The 25,503-nt window shown below is 46.9% G+C and overlaps 1 long non-coding RNA gene across 1 annotated transcript in view; it reads right to left on the reverse strand.

Moving 5' to 3' along the window:
* Positions 1 to 11,011: 11,011 nt before the first annotated feature.
* Positions 11,012 to 25,503, reverse strand: part of LOC137519601 (uncharacterized) — a 29,374-nt gene continuing 14,882 nt past the window's right edge. The window contains exons 2-3 of the long non-coding RNA XR_011021029.1: positions 25,158 to 25,264; positions 11,012 to 11,135 (exon numbers count right to left, since the gene is read on the reverse strand). This is a non-coding gene — a long non-coding RNA (uncharacterized lncRNA). The remainder of the gene's footprint in view (positions 11,136 to 25,157; positions 25,265 to 25,503) is intronic.

Below are 25,503 nucleotides of genomic sequence, written 5' to 3' on the forward strand. Positions count from 1 at the left end.
AAGTTTCTGACAATATTGTCAGATCTGACAAGATTAGCTGCATGATTGTTTCTGGTGTGATTCACACTACTGCAGCCAAATAGATCAAACCGGCCTAAAGATTAGAGATATTCTTCTTTTAGAATTGCCCAGGGATCAGGGGCATAGCAAATAGCAATAGGGGTTGCAGAGGGGCCCGAAGGGCCCTCCCTCAATTACAGAATTAGCTCTCTATTGGTCCTGTGCTCATAATAATCACTTCTATAGATACTTTGAATAGTGGTAATCATTAACAAACTATTCCCCACCCCCTTCTTGCACCTCTGACACTGTAGTTGCCATTGGCAGGTTTTGGTGCGTCATAACAATTGTTATGTATAGAGTGCTTGGGGGGGCCCCATTGTAAAACTTGCATCAGAGCCCACAACAGCTCCTTAGCTATGCCACTGCCAGTGATTCATAGCAGAATATCGGTAATCTACCAATGTTCGTAAAGAGATTGCTTATTTCACAGCAAAAGCGGAGATCTACTTTATGTTCCATGGCTGGAATGGGGAGAGCTTAGGCCCAGCTATGATTAATGACTGCTGTATTCCAGAAGGAAGGAGTTAAGATCCTTGCATGACTTGGCACAGAACATGTAATTACACTCCAGTCTGCGTCGCGCACACCTGTTCCAGCCGCCAGTTGTCACATGTGGTCTTCCCAGCAGAACAGCGGGATTCTCTCATGTTCAAGAGCTCTAGAAGATTCCGGCTTGCAGCTGACACCTCCTATATGTCATTGGCCGCTTAGTGTCAGGAGGAAGCAAAGAAGGGAAAATGTCAGATTTACACTCCGAGCATAACCGAATCGCTATGACACAAAGCTGCTTGGAAAACGGATAGCTTTCACGCCACATTAAAGAGAAACCCTGGCTGGAATGATAAGCTGCATTTAGATGCTCCGTCTGTGAATATAACTGCGCAAACCTTCTGTATGACCTTCCTGGCGATGTATGAATTAGTATCTCTGACTCAACTCTTCTAACACATTAGTACCGGGTTTTAAAGCCTATCTTCAGGCTCAGAGCTAAAAATACCATCTAAGAGCTTAATAATTGGAGTGCTTAGATGTTACCTTTTGGTGTCAAACAAGGCTTCCGCGGCTAAAATTCCTGCCGCAAAATTATGACCAGAAACAGCTGAGTTCAGCAAGTCAGTTTCAGGATCTGTGGCTGCTGCTGCTGTTTGGATTGTGTCATTTTCACTGTTCAAACTACAAGGGGAGAAGCACAGACTGAATTTCTCTGAGGAGACTGTAGACTAGACAAGGGGTCCCCAACCTTTTTCAGCCCGGGGACCCCTATCCAGACCAAACTTTTCTCTAAGGCCTAGGGGGGCATTGTCTGGGTTAGCGGTGGTCGCCCCCGATTTTGCATGTATAACCTTGTGCTATGTTGTATAACCATTTGCTACCTCTCAGTCTGTCACTCCTTGTTGCAATGTATGTACCCCTATTTATTGTCCAGCGTTGCGTAATATGTTGGCGCTTTATAAATACAATAAATAATAATAATAATACTAATGGGAACTGCTGACCCGCTTCCTTCCTCCTTACAGCAGCCGAGGAATGCGCTGCTGTTATAGAAGATGGTGCATGGAGGAGAGGGGCCACCAGGGAATATAAAAGAGGAAGTGTTCGCCAGCCCATAAGGTAAAGGGCGGCGGCTGCGGAGAGGAGGGGGGGCGAGGCCACACCCGCGGCCCGGCGGAAAACTGTTCACGGACCATCAGTGGGCTGCGGACTGGTGGTTGGGGACCCCTGGACTAGACTCTATAGCAATGGAAGTCACTTTGTGCTGCTACTAAAGGAAGTGGATAGTGTCTGAGACCCTGGCCATGTACTTTTAAAGTGAACCAAGCACCATTTTTAGCACCCAGGGCATCTCAATAGCACAATAAAATGAATGCCAACAATGTGGCTCATTATTTAAAAAAACCTTCAGTTTGACCTTAACTTTTTACATTTAAAAGTTTAGCAGAGGCCTTTATTATCCTACTCTAACAGACTGCTGGACCACAAAAAATTTCAGACAAATAAGGGCCGATGTAATTATTTTATTGCACACATTAGAAGAGAACAAACAAAAGCTTTCATCAGCAGAGGGGGCGGAGAGATAAGACACTAAGCTTCAAAGAGTTTAGAGAAGGCACAGATGCTATCTTCACACTTTCCCCTGGATACATAGTGGGCAGCTAGAAGGGGAGGGGGAATATGGCAGCTCCTATAGCTATTAGAAACCAGAAGAAACATTAGAAAAAAAAGTGGCGCTTGGTTCCCTTTAAAAATAATGTATTTGCCTATTTGGCCTATCTGCTTAAACGTAGTCTGTGGACAGGCAGGTCTGTGGCCACAGCCTGCAAACTATGCCCCACTCCCCTCTTTTGCATACTTGCAAATGACAAGGTTGGTGGCATGACAACACTTAGATAGTGGAGGGCTGAGGTACCCAATGACTGCATTTATATAGTGAGGGGATAGGAAACAGGGTTGCCAAATTACATTTTTTTTTTTTACAGACAAAAGGCTAAAGAGTTCTGGACTCATGGAGGACACATGTCTCACTGACGATCGCCGCTGCTGGTCCCCATACACAGTCTGGTGGCTGGCAGTAACATGGGGGTCTCTACTGGGCTGCAAAAGACCAAGGTGAATTCCCCTGGGAAGATTATCATTGGTTCATGGTTGACTCCTGCCGGCCCCCGGGCTATACAGATGGACTGAGCGGCAGTGAGACAGGTGAGCAGCCAGTGAAGCAGACGGGAGGACGTGGAGGGGACGATGAAATTGCTGCAAGTGGATGAAAAACTGATGGAATGCTTACTGTGTCCATCTTGCATCCGCAATATTGTGAGCCGCCGACACTTACAGTAGCTATTATTGATGTGACAGCTCTGAACCTCTTACTGACCTCGGACAACTACATCTGCTCATGGGAAAAACTCAAGTTTTCCTCTATTTCTAAAAAAAGCACTCTTTGGCAAGGACCTATAAAAAACAGTGGCCAACCTGCCTACTTGAGTGCCACTGCTCTGACAGCTGAACACTGCCACGGCCATTCTGGGTGCGCTTTTGAAGATAAAATAAACTTGGAAAATTCCCTATAAAGAGATGGACTACTGCAAACAGACTGAAAAATTGTGCAAAGGTAAATACAATGTAACACTGTGTCCACAAGGACATGGGCCCTAAAGTTCACTTCTCACAAATAGTTGCACGTCTTTAGCCCACTCAAAAGCCGAAAAACTGTACAAATGACAGGCCCTTCTGCAAAACATCAATTTGTAAACTCGTGAGCTCAACACTGGACAGATTTACAACCCTCATCTGTGTATTATCCCGTTGTCGGTTACACGTCGCGCCATCCTCTACCACTGGTGATTGGACTTCCCCCTCTATTTGCCTGTGTACCCCCATTGGGTCCTGTTTCTCAGTAGTGGTGTCTGAGAGGGTGTTAAAGGCAGAAGGGGGCCACTCGATAGGGCTTCTGTTGGTTGCCCTAAAAAACAGGCTTGTTAACATGTTTTAAAGGGTTACGAATATTTTTGTTTATGTTTCTTTTATTCCCCTTTTTGGTATTTCTAGATGTCCCTGAATTTCTTATTGAGGAGTCGGATTCTGTACCCTATTACATCTCACTGGCTGAGGGGGATAGTTCACCACCTGTTATGGGGTTGGGATTGTTCTTAATTGCCCAAGTATATACTCTATTTAGTATGAAGTCCTGACAGTCTCTTTGAAATTTACGTCGTTTTTTAGACTTCCCCCTTTTAGACTTACTGTCCCCCTGGTACGGCGGTAGTTGCTTCCTTTTTGGTGAGTATGCATTACGTTTAGATTCTTTTGGTGCACCGAACACTGAATTTATTCAACAAGAGAGGGTATGGCCTACGTTTCGGCTAGTCTCTACTCTGTTAAAGCACTGACTGCTGAAGCCAGGAAGACTGCTGCAGGGTTGTCCAGATGAATAGCTACACCCCACCATGAGTCTATAGTGGGGGGGGGGGGGGAATGAGCAAAGCCCTCCTCTGGACAAAATGCCCTGACCCTTTCAAACATCTTTTGCTGCGCCTAACACTGACTGACGGGTCAGTGCGGCAGGACATTCTTGCATTTGAATCAGTGTACTACTATTACTTTTAATAAGACAGCTGACATTTACTGTCTATTACATAGGAGTGATTTACATTTATCACTTAAGTGTACTTTTGGGTCCTTGTTCTTGTGGACACAGTGTTGCAAAGAGTTAAGCTAACTTGGACTGTAATATATGAATGAAATGTAGCTTTTTATAGTTTAAGGAAATAGGATTATTAGTAAGCCAATGTCACACAAGAAACATGATCTTGTTAAAAAGGTTACATAAATACAGCTCACACGTTCCCTATTAGGTCCAAAAAGCCTAATGTGTGTTTCATGGTTCGCTGACCACAATCATGCATCATAATCTTGCTGTCTGAATAATCAGTCAATCCAGTCTAGCCATAGACAAACCCATTGGGTAATGATTGAGGACGTGAGTACACTAAGCGATTTTCCTGCCCAACACGCGATTTTCCTACCGATTTTCCCGACAACCGGCGATTTTTGGAGTGATAGGTTATTGTTTCTGCGATCTTGCGATGTGGGTACAGGCGCGTGATTGCACTAACGACGTGCACCGATTAATGACCGTCACGGTGGCTTGGATCTTTAAGATCCACGATGACTCCATGCAAAGTACCACAATCGCTTGAAATCTTATTCGGGCCTGTTGTGTAACGTCCCGTATTCCCGCTGGCTGGAGGAAGATGGATGGGGAGCACCAGGGCCGGATTTACCATAAGACACTGTAGGCATGTGCGTACGGGTGCCTGATGATGGAGAGCGAGCTCACTCCCCTTCCCGAGTGCCTCTCGCCCTCCTTCCCTATGCAGAGTCCTAATGAGAGTGTAAATGAGAGGTTACTCACCCTGCTCTCAGCATTCCACAAACGAGATCTCCCCTCAGTCAGGGGCACCTCTAGTTTCTTAATAATGAGGTACCTCTAGCTACGTAATACTTGTCACTGACAGGCAGAGAATGAAGCCACATGGTGATTTGCTGCACTTCACAGAGCAGGTGAGTGAAGCGGAGCCGCGCATCTAGGTAGGGGGAGACAGGGAGTGAGAAAAGAAGGATATTTGGGGAGGGGAGCCGCCTCTTGCTGCCCTCTAATTGTTGCCGCCCTGAAGTCCGTGAGTCATGTTGCTTCACGTAAGAATTGCCCCTGGGTAAGCTGCTTCCACACTTAACCTGTGGCGCTGACAGCGTACAAGCGAGGCAAACTCCTGCTTTGGGCCTCACTTTACAGGGGGGCCTCGCTCTGTTGCTGGCGGCTGCCGACCTGCTCTGTGCAGCCCCGGGTGGTCCCCGTACTCAACCTCGCTTCTGCACGGACTCCTCGCAGCGCTCTCCTCCTGTCGCCGCCGCTGGCGTCCTGTTTCCATAGTTACTCAACGGTGCCTCTAATGACGTCAGAGATACCGCTGGAAGTAACATGGATGCGGCGAAGTGGCGAGAGCAGGAGAGTTGGAGAGCCCGGCAAGAGGAGAAGAGCGCAGCGAGAGGAGTCCGCGTTGGAACGAGGTAAGCCTGGGCACCACCTGTATCTAGCTACCTAAACTGCTGCCCCTATAGCTCACTACCTATACTGAAGGCCCCATCTGTACCTGGCTACCTATATACTGCTGCACCTATAGCTCACTATCTATACTGATGGCACTATCTGTACCTGGCTACCTATATAGTGCTGCCCCTATAGCTCACTATCTATACTTATGGCACTATCTGTACCTGGCTACCTATATACTGCTGCCCCTATAGCTCACTACCTAAAGGCATCATCTACACCTGGCTACCTATATACTGCTGCCCCTATAGCTCACTACCTATACTGAAGGCCCCATCTGTACCTGGCTACCTATATACTGCTGCACCTATAGCTCACTATCCATACTGATGGCACTATCTGTACCTGGCTACCTATATAGTGCTGCCCCTATAGCTCACTATCTATACTGATGGCACTATCTGTACCTGGCTACCTATATAGTGCTGCCCCTATAGCTCACTATCTATACTGATGGCACTATCTGTACCTGGCTACCTATATACTGCTGCCCCTATAGCTCACTACCTATACTGAAGGCCCCATCTGTACCTGGCTACCTATATACTGCTGCACCTATAGCTCACTACCTAAAGGCACCATCTGCACCTAGCTACCTGTATACTGCTGCACCTATAGCTCACTACCTAAAGGCACCATCTGCACCTGGCTACCTATATACTGCTGCCCCTATAGCTCACTACCTATACTCTTGGCACCATCTGTATCTGGCTACCTTAACGGTGCCGCCACACGTTATCACGCCGGCTGCTATGCGGCGTGAAAGTACAGCGCATGCGCCGTTGAGAGTTAGAAAACAGCGCATGCGCAGTACTGTCACGCCGGCCGGCATGATGACGCGTAGCGTCACCATTCAGGAAGTGTCGGGCCGACACTCAGCCCTGGTGTCACCAGTAATGAAGTCTGCAGTGGGACCCGAAGAGGAGCATGGAGGATGGCGGGGGACCTCGAGGCCTACGGTGGGCTGGAGGAAGCCCCAGGTAAGTACCGATTTCATTTATTTTTACTGCTCAGTGTCCCTTTAGGAGGCAAAATTACTATTTAATGTCTTATTTTTGGCAGATTTTTCATTAGTTTTGATTTTTCTTGGCTCTAAATAGTCTTTTAAAAAGCTGAGTCACTACTCTGGATGTCAGCATTTCCATAAACCGTACTTTAACTTAACAGAACAATGTAAGAAGTATATGAACAGGAATGATTTCTCCCCAGTCTCATTTACCAAGCTTTGGTTTGCTGTAATGATCTCATACATAATGGCAGATTCGATTGATCCCCTTTTAGTTCTGTAGTGTGCTGCATTAGATGTGTAAGCGATCAGGCAGTATTGATCACGCACGGGATTGCTCTTCTGTTTTGCGGTGTGTGGCTGATATTACTGTTTAGATTGGTGGTGCGGACAAAAGGCCATAATTAAAATGTAATAAAACTCTGACAGTACATTCAATAAAAATGTGTTTTCCTACTTTTTATTACCCATTCAGTTACCATGTTTGCTGTTGTGCATAAGTAATATTTCCTGTTTACAAATTACAAGTTCCCAAAATACAGCATATCTGCTCTGAAACCTGCCATTGTATTTAATTAATTTATGTTAGTATATAAATACAAATTAAAAAAAAAAAAAAAAAGGATATAAATACAGCAGCTATACAGTGAAAATGTATCACCTTGTCAGCTCAGTACAGTACCGTTTCACCATGTGGCTGGCTGTAATTAATTGTAACAAAAGAGCAATGTAAACAAAAGATAATGTTATCTCCTCTGGGTATAGATCACAAGCTGAAGGAGCTTTCCACTGCAGAACAAAGTGCTGTGTTTAATTGTTTGAATGCTGTTCTGCTACAATTTTTTATGATAGTAGGTTTAAGGCTATAAATAATCTTTTAGAGCAAAGAAGAAATGCTGAGTTTCTTCCAGAATTAGAAAACAAAGGGGCTCTGTTGTCTACTTAAATCTCCTTCAAAAAAATGTTAGACCATGCTCTTATTATATCTTGTTTGGACTATTGTAATATACTGTGGACTACCAACTAACCGCTCCAGCCTGTACTAAACTCAGCTGCTCATCTCATTCATCTTTCTTCTTCCTTGGCTACCAAATAACCAGAGGATCCAGTTCAAATTCTTAACCCTAACCTACAAAGCTCTCCACAATCTCTCTCCTCCTTACATCGCCTCACTAGTTTCCAGATACCACTCCAACCGCAGTCTCAGATCTGCACATGAGCTTTTGTCCTGCTTTAGAATCACCTTCTCACATTCACGTATACAAGATTTCTCACGTGTTTCACCCCTCCTCTGGAATGCCCTCCCACAACACATCCGTCACTCTCCAACCATTGAAATCTTTAAAGAGACTCTGAAGCGAGAATAAATCTCGCTTCAGAGCTCATAGTTAGCAGGGGCACGTGTGCCCCTGCTAAACCGCCGCAATAGCGCCGCTAAACGGGGGTCCCTTGACCCCCAAACCCCCCACTGCGACACTTGGTCGCAGACTTGGTCGTTCCTGGAGGCAGGGCTAACGGCTGCAGCCCTGCCTCCAGTCGCGTCTGTCAGCGGCGCATCGCCGCCTCTCCCCCGCCCCTCTCAGTGAAGGAAGACTGAGAGGGGCGGGGGAGAGGCGGAGATACGCGCTGACAGACACGCGTGGGGCAGGGCTGCGGCGGTTAGCCCTGCCCCAACCAGGAAGCGCTCCCCCGCATTGCGGAAGGGATTTGTGAGGTGAGGGACCCCCGTTAAGCCGCGGGATAGCGGCGGTTTAGCAGGGGCACACATGCCCCTGCTAACTCTGAGGTCTGAAGCGAGATTTATTCTCGCTTCAGACTCTCTTTAAAAGCTCCCACAAAACTTTTTCTGACAAGCATACGCTCTACCCTAGGCCATTCCCCTTTCGACCTCTAGCCAAGTTGCACTCCTTATTAGATAACCTAAAAAGACACTGCATCTAGTTATGAATATTTTATACTAACCTACTTCTTGTCGCCCCCCCCCATCCCTCTTTCTTTAGACCATACATGGTAAACTCTGGTCTTCGGCACCATTCAATTTGGCCCTCAAGGGGTTTCCCTACTTTGAATTATATATGTCCCACTGTAGACCACCAGGAAAGCTATATGGGAGGTGAAGCCCTAGAACACTAGGGAAGCCATATAGGGGAGATGGGCAACATAATTAAACACTATGGAACTGTATAGGGGAGGGAGGGGAGCACTAGGCACCAGGGAACTGTGTAATGGAGGGAGGGGACCACTAGACACCAGGGAACTGTATAGGAGCTGAAGGGAGCCATTAGACCCCTGGTAACTTTATAAGAGAGGAAGATGGCCAGTAGACATTGAGGTTGGCCCGCGACTAGGTTCCAGTGTATAATTTCGGCCCCCTTTGTATTTGAGTTTGACACCCCTGCTTTAGACTGTAAGCTTACAAGGGCAGGGCTCTCTCACCCTTTTGTGCCTTTGAATTTGTTCATTTTATTCATCATGTTACACTTGTCACTGTAATTACCAATTCTGTATTTTGTACCAGTGTCTATATTTGATAAACACTATTGTCTATATTATTATGTACCCCGTTTATTTCAAACTGTGTATATCACCATATGTTGCTACTTTATAAATCAATAATAATAATTGTATTATATATTGATCAGTATTTATTACAGTTCTCAGGGCCAGTTCTAGCTACAATGGTGCCCTGGGGAAAAAGTAACTTTGTCCCCAAACCCTCTTCCAACCAAATCACCCCCAGGGCCCCTGAGCCAGCTGCGAGGCCCAATCAAATCCCCCCACCCGGTCACACAATATCATTAGTTGTCCATCATATGCCCCCTAAAAAGCATTTTTGGGGTTCCCATTATTCACCTTCTTTTCTTAAATACACAGCATCCCCACCATCATGGGTCATGATAAATGGAGGGAGGAGGAGCATCCTGGGGGACCCCCACAGGGCCTGGGGCAATGGCCCCCTTTGCCTCTATGGAAGTACCGGCCCTGACAGTTCTTTCCCAGCATCATATCCACTGTCTGATACCTTGTAAGACTAATAATGCTATTGTTTGTCATTTTAAGTGGAGGTACTATATTTAAAAATCATGTCTTTCTACTTCATTAGGGCCTATTTCCACTGCCTAGATTTTTATGCATGCGATTTTGGATGCATCCGAATTGTGTCTGCCCTCCAAAAAAAACAACGCTGGCTGCAGATTTGCACACGGTTCCACTGTACAGTGGCGTAGCTAAGGAGCTGTGGGCCCCGATGCAAGTTTTACAATGGGGCCCCCCAAGCACTCTATACATAACAATTGAAATGGCGCACCAAATCCTGACAATGGCAACTACAGTGTCAGAGGTGCAAGAAGGGGGTGGGGAACAGTGTGTTAATGATTACCATTATTCAAAGTATCTATAGAAGTGATTATTATGAGCACAGGACCAATAGAGAGCTAATACTGTGATTGAGGGAGTGCCCTTCGGGGCCCCTCTGGCCCAAAGGCCCCGATGTGGCCACAACCTCTGCAACCCCTATTGCTACACCCCTGCCACTGTAGCGATTTGGGTGCAGCTTTGTAACAGCATGTGTCCATTTCCAAATTGGTTGCCGCACCTAGTGGAAAGCTAGTGGAAAGCTAGTGGGTGGGTGGGGGGAGATAAGACTAAAGCCTCATCTACACGGGTAGATGAGGCTCCGATGATCCTTATCAATCGAGCCGCTGATGCGGCTCGATTGATAAGATCCGACAGGACGGATCTTGCTTCCGCCGATTCCCTGCTCGCTCCCCGCTAGGGGACAATGGCAGGGAATCGAGCAGAAGATAAGCGGCGCCGGCGGGGACGAGCGAGCACAAACGGGGAATCGAATGCTGCGCACGCGCGGCGAGCGGGGACGCGGCGGGGACGCGCAGGAGGCGATCCGGCGGCTAATCGAGCCGCCGGATCGCTACAACCTCTTATGGTGTAGACGGGGCTTAAGATACTCAAAGAATAGAGAAGTCTCCGGATCCTATAGAGACCCCCCCTGTCCTCTCTGTGGGACTCTTTCCACCGCCAGGTCCTCCGTTGAAGTAATCTGACTAGAATGTCAAAATAATCCTCAGAAAGGCTTTGGAAGTACTCCCATCCTGATTTCTCCCAAAGATGAGCGGATCCGTACTGCACATGCGTGGGAATGAGGGAGGGGACGCAGAGAGGCCCAGAAAAGCCCTATGGGATCCAGAGCCTTCCCTCTCCACAGGTGAGTATCTAACTCTTTGTTTTTTAGGTCAGTTCAGGTTTTCTTTAACTCTGTGAGGAAAAAAAATGTAGCTGAGCTTTAAGAAAGTGACTCACCTAATGGATACGCTCCCAAAGCAAGGTCACTGCCGGTGACAAAGCTGCAGCCTTTATAAGTTGCTGCTGTAGAGATTTTCTTCCAAGACAATCCTCAGAGGAGGCCGATCACAGCAAAGCGTTCTGCTGATTCTGCCCGATCTGCAGAGAGTGAGAAAAACAAGCTATTAGCTCGGCCTGTGGGGACTGTGTAATTATCAGTCAGGACTTTGCCAGGTGATCGCGCCCAGGGAAGTTCCTCCTCTGACTGTTCCAGAATATTTACAGCTGCAGCTCAACAAGCCCCACAAGGAAAGGTAAATCCGTGGCCTGTGACAGAGCTCTCTCAGGACTGTGGCCACTGATGACAGAGATAGGTCTGTCTCTGAAATCAAGAACAGGAAGAGGCCCATTTGCAAAGGGCAAGCAGGTTGTGTGCCTTCTCTTTTTTTCAGTTAATTCTTCTTCAGAATTATTGGTACTTTTTTAACATTTTTTTTCCAGGGCAGTTTCTAGGCTAAATTGGACCCAGGGCAAGGGAGTAAAAATTGACCTCCCCTCCCCCCGTGGAGTCAGGTATAGGTCCCCCCAGTATAGGTTAGCCTGCTATAGGTGCCTCCAGTATAGGTAGCCAACTATAGATGCCCCCAGTATAGGTATCCAGGCATAGGTGCCCCCATATAGGTAGCCAGGCATAGGTGCCCTAAATATAGGTATCCAGCTACAGGTGCCCCCAGTATAGGTTACCAGTTATCGCTGCCCCCAATATAGGTAGCCAGTAATAGGTGCCCCCAGTATAGGTAGCCAGCTATAGGTGCCTCCAGTATAGGTGGCTAGGCATAGGTGCTCCCTTTATAGGTAGCCAGGCATAGGTGCTCCCAGTATAGGTAGCCAGGCATAAGTGATCCCAGTATAGGTAGCCAGGCATAGGTGCTCCCGGTATAGGTAGCTAGGCATAGGTGCCCCAGTATAGGTAGCTAGGAATAGGTGCTCCCTGTATAGGTAGCCAGGAATATTTGCACCCAGTATAGGTAGCCAGGCATAGGTGCTCCCACTATAGGTAGCTAGGTATAGGTGCTCCCAGTATAGGTAGTCAGGCATAGGTGGCCGCAGTATAGGTAGCTGAGTACATTACAAAAAGTGGCCTTTTTAACAGCGTGTTTAGGTAGCCATACATAGATGCAAAGATCCATCATGGACTGACATCCTAGCTGATCGATCCTTATCTGATTGGAATTTGATTGGATAGTGATCAATTTGTATCGTACACAACAAGCATTGATTGAATGCTTTGTACTACTTGATGCAGTGTAATGCTACGGGCTATTGGATCCCACCCTCATTTTTTCACAGCAGCTAATGTAATTGATAGCAAAAACACACACAGTGCTGCGCAGCTGTCAGTTTTTGTCTGAATGTGAAAAACGTACTCAAGTGTAAGCTAAATTAACATTAGTTCTCAGTTTTCCTATGCAAAAAATGTGCATGAAAAGAGGCAAAACTATGGAGGCTCCCTCCTAGGATCCTGGCCAATAGCCTGGCCAAGTCGCACACACTTGGCCAGGTGCGCTCCCCTGCTGCGCTCCCATACTTGGGAGTGATATGCAGTTGTGCAGAAGTACTGCGCAGGTGCAGATCACTGAAGCGGGAAAAAAGGGCGCAGGCAGCTAGTGGCCAAAAAGGGCGCCGCCATTCACTCTCATAATAAATAACGTTTAATGGGCGCCGAGCAGGAAAAAAGGGCGCCGGAGATAAATAACGTTTACAAACGGCGCCCGGAGATTTTTAATGATTTATAACTGTGCTTGTGGTGATTTACGTTTATAAAATGCACCCGTGCCGAATAACGTTTATAAAAATACTAAACATATTTATCTTATTTAACTAATTAAAACATTATTTAAAGTTTTATCCCTTACTGTTTGTAAAACATTTTCACAAAATAAAGCGATCAGTACGTAACGTAAATTGCAATATATTTTTTGCAGCCACATTGTAGCAGCATGAGGTGAGTAATTCATCTTCATACATTTTTATTACATAATAATTAAATAATACAGTTCAAGCGACCAACGGTGCATCTTGATTACTAAATAATTACTATAGCAATGCAAAAAGTACAAAAGCAATAAATATATGCATACAATTGTGTGCAAAGCATGTCAATACTGCAAAAAAAATGTTTACTCCCAACAAAGTTTCTTATAAGTCAACCAGATTGCCCCTATGTGGCTAACTTGAAAGTGTCTGTCAAACAAAGCTTTGAACAGACTCACTAAAAGTGCTCAAGTGCTAAAAAGTGCAGTCCAAAGTGTGCTGTACAATTGAGCCGGTCATCAAACAACCTCAGCTACATATACATTAGGAAGCCAAACGGTAGTCGGTCACTATAGTCCGTTTTGGATGACTTTTATCTAACATGTGGACATACCTTACATTAAAGTTTTGACTGCCTCATCTTCAAGGGACCCTGAGCAGGCCCTTAAAATGTAAATCAGCACTTACCTGGGGCTTCCTCCAGCCCCCTATAGCCCGCAAGGTCCCTTGGCATCATCTGGGTTCCCTCAGTGGTACTGTTGGTGGCCCCCCTTAGCCCAGTGACTTCAGGCAAAGTCACGCGCAACTGCGCATGCATGGCTCGTCTGTGTACCTGGCTCAATTACACGCCCGCCGCTGTAAGGGGTCTGCGCATGTGAGAAGCGCGCAAGTGATGAGATGAACATGTGTATGTAGAGTACAAACATAAATTAATAACCAGGCTGTTTTACTTGCCTTATTTTGCTGCTTAATTTCTAGGCATGGATGTGACAGCTTCTGTCTTGTCAGTACCTTGGCCAAAATATAGGTAAACATCACTGGTAAGCAAATTACAGCCTTAAAATTTTCCTGGCAGAATACAACTTCTAAAGGGCAGGGAGAGATAAAATACATGACTATTGAACTATTAACTCTGGGACACTTAATAGCCTGCCACTGATTAACTTCTTGCAGAATGCTCCACGCCAATTGGCGTGGACCCGGCGGCAGCCTCAGGACCGCTCCACGCCGATTGGCATGAATGACCTTCTATGGGGCTACCAGGAGATTGCGCTGATGCGCACGCATGTCCTCTTGGAAGGCGGAGCTCCGCCTTCAGTCTCCCAGCAGCGATCGGAGACTGTTAGATGGCGAAAACGCCGTCTAATTACCCCGTACAGCGTTACGATCTAAGGCATCGATGTACTGGGGACAGCCGTGTGACACGGCTGTCCCCTCCATAGGCTGGGGAGTGTTTGGTTAGGGGGGTGGGGGGAGAATAAAAAATAAATTAAAAATGAGCACAATTTATTAAAAAATAAATACAATAAATATTTATTTAAAAAAATAAACAACTGGGGAGTGATCAGACCCCACCAACAGAGAGCTCTGTTGGTGGGGAGAAAGGGAGGGGGGGGGGGAATCACTTGTGTGCTGAGTTGTGCGGCCCTGCTGCTAGGCCTTAACCACTTCCGGATTTCAGCCTGATCTGTGTTGCGGGGGCTCTTCAGTAGAGTTGGGCCGAACGGTTCGCCTGCGAACGGTTCCATGCGAACTTCCGTGGTTCGCGTTCGCGTCCCGCAGGCGAACCTTTGCGGAAGTTCGGTTCGCCCCATAATGTACCATGGAGGGTCAACTTTGACCCTCTACATCACAGTCAGCAGGCACAGTGTAGCCAATTAGGCTACACTAGCCCCTGGAGCCACTCCCCCCTACTAAAAGGCAGGCAGCGGCGACCATTACGGTCACTCGTGTGCCTGCATTAGTGAGAGTAGGGCGAGCTGCTACACACTCTCTCTCATAGGGAAAGATTAGTTAGGCTTAGCTTGTCCCTGGCTGCATACCTGTTCTGTGAACCCACCACTGCATACCTGTTCTGTGAACCCACCACTGCATACCTGTTCTGTGAACCCACCACTGCATACCTGTTCTGTGAACCCACCACTGCATACCTGTACTGTGAACCCACCACTGCATACCTGTTCTGTGAACCCACCACTGCATACCTGTACTGTGAACCCACCACTGCATACCTGTTCTGTGAACCCACCACTGCATACCTGTTCTGTGAACCCACCACTGCATACCTGTTCTGTGAACCCACCACTGCATACCTGTTCTGTGAACCCACCACTGCATACCTGTTCTGTGAACCCACCACTGCATACCTGTACTGTGAACCCACCACTGCATACCTGTTCTGTGAACCCACCACTGCATACCTGTACTGTGAACCCACCACTGCATACCTATTCAGTGAACCCGCCACTGCATACCTGTTCTGTGAACCCACCACTGCATACCTGTTCTGTGAACCCACCACTGCATACCTGTTCTGTGAACCCACCACTGCATACCTGTTCTGTGAACCCACCACTGCATACCTGTTCTGTGAACCCACCACTGCATACCTGTTCTGTGAACCCACCACTGCAGACCTGTTCTGTGAACCCACCACTGCATACCTGTACTGTGAACCCACCACTGCATACCTGTTCTGTGAACCCACCACTGCATACCTGTACTGTGAACCCACCACTGCATACCTATTCAGTGAACCCGCCACTGCATACCTGTTCTGTGAACCCACCACTGCATACCTGTTCTGTGAACCCACCACTGCATACCTGTTCTGTGAACCCACCACTGCATACCTGTTCTGTGAACCCACCACTGCATACCTGTTCTGTGAACTCACCACTGCATTCCTGTTCTGCTGCTTTGCGTCAAATCCAGATTTTTCCCGGGGACTTTTGGCGTGTATCCCACTCCGCCATGCGCCCCTCCAGGTGTTAGACCCCTTGAAACATCTTTTCCATCACTTTTGTGGCCAGCATAATTTTTTTTTTTTTCAAAGTTCGCATCCCTATTGAAGTCTATTGCGGTTCGCGAACTTTAACGCGAACCGAACCTTCCACGGAAGTTCGCGAACCCGGTTCGCGAACCTAAAATCGGAGGTTCGGCCCAACTCTACTCCCTTGGGATCATATGTATAATAGTAATAATATAATAATTACATATATATTATCAGTTTGAACCCAATAAACTTGTTATATATTTTTGAATATACCCTGTAGTGGTGCTGTTCATATGGGGAGACCTTTTCTTCCTTTTTACCTTGAATATATGTAATCTGCTGCACAAAAACGCTCCAGAAAACGCTCGGCATGTTTAGAAAACCTCCCTAAACATGCCTAGAATCGCTCTGAAATCTGCTTCAAAAACCTCTAGCGTTTTGCAGATCTGCTAGAGGTTTTTGGTGTGCATTGGGCCAAATAGTCTACCAAATGGTCTCAATTTCAGGAGAGAATTTAGACTGACACCAAACCCGCCATAGGTAAGCATTTGTAGTAAGGTAACGCAATTCAACAAGTTGTTACCTCTTGCTTACCATTAAAATGTATTTGTCTAGTTTTTGCTACAAGTCTTCCAGCGGCGTAACTAGGCCCGACCGGGCCCCCCTGCAGAATTTATGAGCTGACCCCCCCCCCCGGAGCCCGCTCGGGGATATTTTGTTATACAGGAAGTCGCGTCAGAGACTAGCGAGAGGAATGCACGCTGGAGCGGACTGAAGGTATGTATCTGTCTGCTGCCTGCCACTGCCCGCCGCTGCCCGGACCCTAATTTAAAGTGGAGGGGAACGCAGAGGGGAGAGCCCCGAGGTGAGGGAGGGGGGAGAACGTCCCCTCTCCCCGCCGAATGTGGCCATGGCTTTCCCCTCATGCTGTGTCCCCTCCAACCCCCACAAAACGGCCCTGTGCGGGCCCCGGGGGTGGGGTGGGGTTGGGGGCTGCCCCCTCTCTCCCCCCTTCGGGAGCAGGGGCTGCAGGCCCTATTGTTACGCCAGTGAAGTCTTCGTGTTTTACTTATTGTTTAGGAAGAGTTATCTGTAATGTTTATCTCTTTATCCTGTTTCCGTATCAGTGCAATCTGTCAAACTTACTGTAAAGGTGACCATAGATCCAGGGGAGTTCTTCCATGAAGCAACGTGAATCACATGATTCAGGGCGGCAACAATCAGAGGGCGGCACGAGGCGGCTCCCCTCCCCAAATGTCTCCCTCCTCACACTCCCCATCACCCTCTTCCTAGATGTGCAGCGCCGCTTCACTCACCTGCTCTCAGCGTTTCAGCGATGGGATCTCCAATCGCCCGTCCAGTGTCCTGTATCCACGGCTACAGCGGTGCCTCATGTGACCTATTACATGCTGCCGGGTCACATGAGGTGCTGCTGTAGTCAGAGAGGAAGAAGGACTTTGCGTGTGGCTGGTGATCCAACCGCTAATCTGCTGGGTGCGGGGGAGTGATGCGGCTGCGGTGCAGCACATACTTGGCCGGCATCCTGAGGATCAGCTGCTGCTGCTCCTTTGAAAGTACTTGATCGGGTGCTCAGCAATTCTAGCGTTTGATATCAGGATGACCATTGTACGTGACCGATGACCGTTGTATGTGAGGCGCTTGACCCAGACTTAGACCTGCATTTCCCATATACTCCTACCCCACTGCCTGATGAAGCAGGGTCATACCTATGAAACGTGTTGCAAAGAACCTTGGAGTGTATCAATAAATTCTCTAAGTTTTAAATGTTAATACGTTTTTGTGTCTACTTGGAGGAGGTAAGTCCACCCCTGTTTTTGGCACCTCTGTTCACCTTGTACTATACTTTGTATGTCAGTTGAGTTTCTGATACTAGACATCTGTTTTATGTATTTTGCTCCAGTACCTGGCTTTGGGATAATGCCATCAATAGAAAATATCCATTACAAATAACTCAGAAAGAAAACTATCAGAACTGTGACATTTAAATAATGTATTCTAGGCCTCGCTGTACTATTTACCGTATGAGATGGAAACGCCTGTCTGAGAAATTGCTCATGAACTCGCACTGGATTTTTGAACCGAATATTTTCTGCCTGTTGAGATGATTGAATTAGCCACATGTGGTTGTTTTTTATTTTAATGTAATTTATTCATATTAAACTATTTCTCCTCCCCTGCTCCAATTACATCGCATTTCATGTTTCCGTGTAATCTTTCCTCTTGTAAAAACAGCATTTGTCAGATTCTATCAGAAGGCAACTAAAGAGAAGTTCCTGGCATTATTTGGTGCCTGTGTGATAACCTGTTTATGATATTGTCCATAGTTAGAGTGACCAGTTTTTTGTGGGTACAAGCTGGGTCGGGGAGGGGGGCGGGTGGGGGGCGGCGCGGCGGCGAAAAGTGGGGAGGACTGAGGAGCGCGTAGCGACGAAGACTGGGGGGGGGGGCTGCGGCACGCGCAGCGCACCGCAGTGAAAAATGGGCGTGGCCATGACATTGTATGGGCAGAGCTAACGCAATGATGTAACAGCGAGGCATAAGAAAGCAGTGTTTACGCCATGATGTGGACAAATGAGACTTCATGGGTGTGCAGAAACTGTGTGATGCTAATAGTATACAGTAACCACAAAGCAGCAAACATAGCCATCTATGACCATTAAATAATAAATGCAGTAACGGTTACCCCGGACACCAGAAAATAAACGCAATAGGCAACATGTCAGCACAAAATAACCGCAATGCGGGCAACATGTCAGTATAAAATAAATGCAATGCGGGCAAACATGTCAGTACAAAGTAAACGCAATGCGGGCAAACATGTCAGTACAAAATAAACGCAATGCGGGCAAACATGTCAGTACAAAATAAACGCAATGCGGGCAAACATGTCAGTACAAAATAAACGCAATGCGGGCAAACATGTCAGTACAAAATAAACGCAATGCTGGCAAACATGTCAGTACAAAATAAACGCAATGCGGGCAACATGTCAGTACAAAAGAAACGCAATGCGGGCAAACATTTCACCAGAAAAGAAACGCAATGCAGGCAAACATTTCACCAGAAAAGAAACGCAATGCGGGCAAACATTTCACCAGAAAAGAAACGCAATGCGGGCAAACATTTCACCAGAAAAGAAACGCAATGCGGGCAAACATTTCACCAGAAAAGAAACGCAATGCGGGCAAACATTTCACCAGAAAAGAAACGCACTGCGGGCAAACATTTCGCCGGAAAAGAAACGCACTGCGGGCAAACATTTCACCGGAAAAGAAACAATGCGGGCAAACATTTTACTGGAAAAGAAACAATGCGGGCAAACATTTCACCGGAAAAGAAACAATGCGGGCAAACATTTCACCGGAAAAGAAACAATGCGGGCAAACATTTCACCTGTAAAAGAAACAATGCGGGCAAACATTTCACCTGTAAAAGAAACAATGCGGGCAAACCTTTCACCTGGAAAACAAAGCATTGATTTACTCACCTGGCAGAAGTCTCCGGCCTCTGGCGCGCTGCTCCTGGGACCGTCTTACTTCTCCTGCAGTCTCCCGCGCTGACAGGGCTACGGCAAGATGGCGCCTGAAGCCCTGTACTGGAGACACAAATAGGTCTCCAGTACAGGGCTTCGGCAGCCATCTTGCCTAAGCCCTGCTCTGCCGGTGTCGGAACAGACACCGGAAGAGGAGGCTGGAGCGGGGCTGCAGGCAATGAACTGGAACGGCGTCTATAGACGCCGCTGCCAGTTCATTGAGGAGAGAGTGGCCAGAGTCCCGAGGCCGGGATGTCCCGCTGCTGAAAGCGGGACGTTTCCCGGGACCTCATTAAGCCTGGGACAGCGGACCCCGAATCCGGGACGCGTCCCGGGCAATCCGGGACGTCTGGTCACTCTACCATAGTGTTCTGTGCTGAGTATAGGCCTTTTTTTCCATTGGCAGTTGATAGGCCGTGAAATGCCTCTCAAACTCTCACAACTGCTTGCTGCTGCCTGGCAACTGCTCACTGCTGCCTGCCTGGCAACTGCTCACTGTTGCCTGGTAACTGCTTGCTGAGCACACAGTTCAACTGCCCATGGAAATGAACCCTTATTGAGTGGTGGTGGCGAAGAAAAGGTTTATGTCTAGAAGATTATCATAAGTGGTTGTGTACAGAGATGGCACAATGGGAGGAGTTTATTATTTTACAGCAGCACTGTAGTGAGATTGTGTTCCATGGAACCAATGGGTGGAGCTTAAAGTGAACCCAAGGACAAAATACACTGTTGAGGTAATTATTTGTATCCTCCTACTCCTAAAAATTACTTTTTTAAGTATCCCATGGTTTTATTTTATATTTAATCATTTACAAAGTAGGTTGAATGTTTTACTGCCTTTAACCACTTGAGGACCGCGGTGTTAAACCCCCCTAGTGACCAGGACATTTTTACTAAAATGGCCACTACAGCTTTAACCACTTCAGGATTCTGCGTACGCATAAGTACGCCCCTGAATCCTGAAGCGGTTTCCATGGATACGAGCGGCCATTCCATGTCAGTTCACGGAGGGTGCCTCAGTGAACGCCCTGTGAGCCTCCGATCGCGGCTCGCAGGGTAAATGTAAACACGCGGGGAAGATCTTCCCTGCTGTTTACATACATACGTAGAGGAGATCAGCAATCCCCGGCCTCTGATTGGCCGGGGATCACCGGCATCTGATAGGCTGAAGCCTATCTGAGGCGGCGCAGGAGCCCCCCCCCCCCCCCCCCCCGCTAGGCACAGCAGCGCGGCGGCAATCAGACCCCCCCCCCCCAGCAGGACATCGCCCTAGTGGAGAAAAAAGGGGGAAAGTCTGATCACCCTGCCTGCTATCTGATCTGTGCTGCGGGCTGAAGAGTAGAGTTGGGCTGAACCTCCGATTTTAGGTTCGCGAACTTCCGCGGAAGGTTCGGTTCGCGTTAAAGTTCGCGAACCGCAATAGACTTCAATGGGGATGCGAACTTTGAAAAAAAAAAATTTATGCTGGCCACAAAAGTGATAAAAAAGATGTTTCAAGGGGTCTAACACCTGGAGGGGGGCATGGCGGAGTGGGATACACGCCAAAAGTCCCCGGTAAAAATCTGGATTTGACGCAAAGCAGCGTTTTAAGGGCAGAAATCATATTGAATGCTAAATGACAGGCCTAAAGTGCTTTAAAACATCTTGCATGTGTATACATCAATCAGGTAGTGTAATTAAGGTACTGCTTCACACTGACACACCAAACTGTTCACTGAACAGAACAGGTATGCAGTGGCGGGTTCACTTAACAGTACAGGTATGCAGTGGCAGGTTCACTGAACAGAACAGGTATACAGTGGCAGGTTCACTGAACAGTACAGGTATGCAGTGGCAGGTTCACTGAACAGGTCTGCAGTGGTGGGTTCACAGTACAGGTATGCAGTGGTGGGTTCACAGAACAGGTATGCAGTGGTGGGTTCACAGTACAGGTATGCAGTGGTGGGTTCACAGAACAGGAATGCAGTGGTGGGTTCACAGAACAGGTATGCAGTGGTGGGTTCACAGAACAGGTATGCAGTGGTGGGTTCACAGAACAGGTATGCAGTGATGGGTTCACAGTACAGGTATGCAGTGGTGGGTTCACAGAACAGGTATGCAGTGGTGGGTTCACAGAACAGGTATGCAGTGGTGGGTTCACAGAACAGGTATGCAGTGGTGGGTTCACAGAACAGGTATGCAGTGGTGGGTTCACAGAACAGGTATGCAGTGATGGGTTCACAGAACAGGTATGCAGTGGCGGGTTCACTGAATAGGTATGCAGTGGTGGGTTCACAGTACAGGTATGCAGTGGTGGGTTCACAGAACAGGTATGCAGTGGTGGGTTCACAGTACAGGTATGCAGTGGTGGGTTCACAGAACAGGTATGCAGTGGTGGGTTCACAGAACAGGTATGCAGTGGTGGGTTCACAGAACAGGTATGCAGTGGTGGGTTCACAGTACAGGTATGCAGTGGCGGGTTCACAGTACAGGTATGCAGTGGTGGGTTCACAGAACAGGTATGCAGTGGTGGGTTCACAGAACAGGTATGCAGCCAGGGACAAGCTAAGCCTAACTAATCTTTCCCTATGAGAGAGAGTGTGTAGCAGCTCGCCCTACTCTCACTAATGCAGGCACACGAGTGACCGTAATGGTCGCCGCTGCCTGCCTTTTAGTAGGGGGGAGTGGCTCCAGGCGCTAGTGTAGCCTAATTGGCTACACTGTGCCTGCTGACTGTGATGTAGAGGGTCAAAGTTGACCCTCCATGGTGCATTATGGGGCGAACCGAACTTCCGCAAAGGTTCGCCTGCGGGACGCGAACGCGAACCACGGAAGTTCGCATGGAACCGTTCGCAGGCGAACCGTTCGGCCCAACTCTACAAGGGAATGTGGATGGTTTTAAATGTTTTTAAATGTTTTTAATTGTGTGTCCATACAGCTGTTGTTGTTTTTTTTTAAACCAATAAACTTGTTATATATTTTTGAATATACCCTGGAGTGGTGCTTTTTACATGGGGAGACATTTTCTTCCTTTTTACCTTGAATCTCTATATCTGCCCATAGCACATTCCTAGTGGTTGAGTGCGACACATATTTGCATTTCTATACATCAGATTACATATATTGTTACAGTAAAGCTGTCACTGAACAGCTTCTGTTACAAAAGCCTGGAAAACCGCTCTGATCTCAGCGTTTTTCCAAGCGGTTTGCGTTTTTCCTATACTTTACATTGAGGCAGATACGCTTCTGCAAACCGCAAAAGAGCTGCAGGAGCCACGTTTGCGGTTTGGTAAAAACCTCAAACCGCTGGTGTGCACCAGCCCATTGAAATACATTAGCCAAGCGTTTTCACAGGCGGAAGCGGTTTGCGTAACGCTTCAAAAATCGCTCGGTGTGCACCAGGCCTATGAGGTTTTTAGGATCCATACAGCTGAGGACTTTAGGTGTACCTGGGTGTGTTGTGCCAGATGGTTGCATGGCGGGGTGGCCATCCCATGCGTTTTTATCTTTATGCATATTTGTTGGATTAATTGAATTTCATAATTTATATTTTGTTCTATTTAGAATCAGTTGACTAATAGAGCTGTTTGTTTATGACACACATGCCAGCCATAAATTTACCCACTTCTGACTTTTTGGTACAGTTTACAAAACAACCAGTGCTATAATTATAAAAAAAAACTGTAACTACAAAAAGTTCCCCTGGGGGGTACTCACCTCGGTAGGGGGAAGCCGCCGGATCCGATCGAGGCTTCCCCCGTCCTCCTGTGTCCCACACCGGTCTCACTGTGCCCCTCCGAACGGCGGGATGTAAATATTTACCTCCTCGGGTCCAGCGCAGGCGCAGTATCCGCTCTCCACTCGGAGATAGGCGGAAATAGCCGATCGCTGTCGGCCCGCTCTACTGCGCAGGCGCATGTCTCCTGCACCTGCGTAGTAGAGCGAACCCGACAGAGATTGGGTATTTCCGCCTATCTCCGTACGGTTTGCCGCAACAGCGCCCCCGCTGGAGCCAGGAAAGGTAAATAAATCAACGCTTATCAGCGCTTGTCAGGCTTGTCGAAGGAGGATTGCTGGACACTTTGTGGGAGCCAGCGCTGGACTGCCTGCAGCTACAGGGGAGGGGGGGGGAGCCTCATTGGGACCCTGAGGCTTCCCCCTACCGAGGTGAGTACCCCCCAGGGGATTTTTTTTTTGTTACAGAGTCTCTTTAAAGCAGCAGGGACAGCCTATCCCAGAAAAAAACACATATATAAGTAGATAAATACTTGTTCTACTTACATAACATATGTATTATACTGTTCACCTTTTGATTTCATTTACTTTTATATAGTAAATTAAGCGTAGACAGTTCCAGGAATATTCCATCTTTACTGCATCTAACTGAAGCCAATCCTGATGTAATTTCTTCCCTTAGGCTACTTTCACAGTGGGACGTTGCGTTTTGATGCAACATTAAAGTCGCAATGCAAACTAACAACACAACGTCCCAAAAATGTCACAACGCAACTCTATGCCCTGTTATCATCGCATACAGTAGGGCATACAGGCAATGGAAAGTATGCTTCCAGGTCATTACTGAGCATGTGCAAACAGTCCAACGCAGTTAATAACGCGTATAACGCACAGCATGCAGCACTTTCTAAGGATGCTAGCCTACACGTTACACACAAACGCAACGTGTGCACTGTGAATGTTGCACAGACTTAGTATTGCTGTGCGTTAGTCCACGTTAAAACATTTTCTAACGTGCGACTTTAAAGCGGTATTGTCACCATAAAAATCAAATTTCAACAGCAACTGGTCTGAGTGTATTAAATGATAAAGATGCTAATCCTGCATTCAAAACTTTTTCTGCTGTTATGGTTTGGAGTTATCACATACTTAAGGAGCACTGGCCCTAGTGCCAAACAGTGCCAAAGAGTTGAATGCTGGGAGTTCTTTTGAATGTTGGTTCTTTTTTTCTATAATATATTCCTCCTCTTCCATTTATTTCCCTGCCTAGCTGATCACTTGTGTTTACAAGCAAGGCTGAGGTGACTCAGTGTTTGGATGTGTAAATATAAAAAAAAGACTCTGGGAGGAGGGCAGCTAATGAATACACAATGAGCAAGAGAAGGGAGGGGGGAAAACAAGAGTCAGGGAGGATATGATGTCAGCATTAGCTTGGCAAGATGGCCACTGCCTTGAATAGGATTTTCTGCTTTTCGTTTATAAAATTCACAGGAATCATTATGTGGATAGCACAATACATCTGTTATGTAAGTAGTAGTAGTATTTATCTACTTATATATGTGTTTTTTATTTCTAGGTTAGCATGGGTGTCGCTTGTTCTTTAACGTCGCACTGTGAAAGAGGCCTAACTCTGTCATATCCTGCTTTCTTTGTAAACACATGTGAGCTCAGCATAAATTGTGTTTTAGCAGCTTCTGCAGAGGGGGGATGTTCATTGCCCTTCTCAGCCTCCTGGTACACTGAACTGCCTTTAGCCAATCAGTAAAGAGCAGGAATGTGGGAGGGAAGATAACAAGCTTCCCTCTCCTAGGCAATGTACCAGAATAGAGCCAGGCTGACTGAGATAAGATTCATTACAGGAGACACATTTATGATTATATTGGAATGCTGTCAATGCAGAGTCAGGATGTAGACTGCTTAATACACACAGAGCAGTGGGTAAATGGAATTTGATTTTATGGCTGACAATCCTGCTTTAACAAAATTTTACATGACTACAACAAACCTCCCAAAATTCGAGCAGTAATGATTACAAACAGCCCACTGCAGAATGTGACTATCTACATTAAGAAATATGAACACACAAATTAAAGGCATTACTCACAGGTGTCAGCGGCTGCAATGAATTATTAAATCTCTCCTCCCGGCTCTTAATTAATATATGCTAATGGGTTTTCTGCGCACTGTCACTTTTTTCTTTAGATGCGGCTCCTGTAAAAAAAGTATCTGCAAAGTTAATTACTGTTTTGTTGTTCGGTCTAATTCCAGAGAAATTCACAAATAGTTTTTTTTTCCCTTGCAAAAGGTGATCATTAGCTTGTCAGCTTCACAATCTCATTTCTGTGTGACTAAAGGAATTCCAAGAAACACGTATTAGAGTTTCAACGTTAAAGTTTAAAGTGTACCCAAGGCAACATGTGACATGATGAGATAAACATGTGCATACCTCC

This window comes from Hyperolius riggenbachi, chromosome 5 (genome assembly GCF_040937935.1).
Source record: "Hyperolius riggenbachi isolate aHypRig1 chromosome 5, aHypRig1.pri, whole genome shotgun sequence".
Taxonomy (NCBI): Eukaryota; Metazoa; Chordata; class Amphibia; order Anura; family Hyperoliidae; genus Hyperolius; species Hyperolius riggenbachi.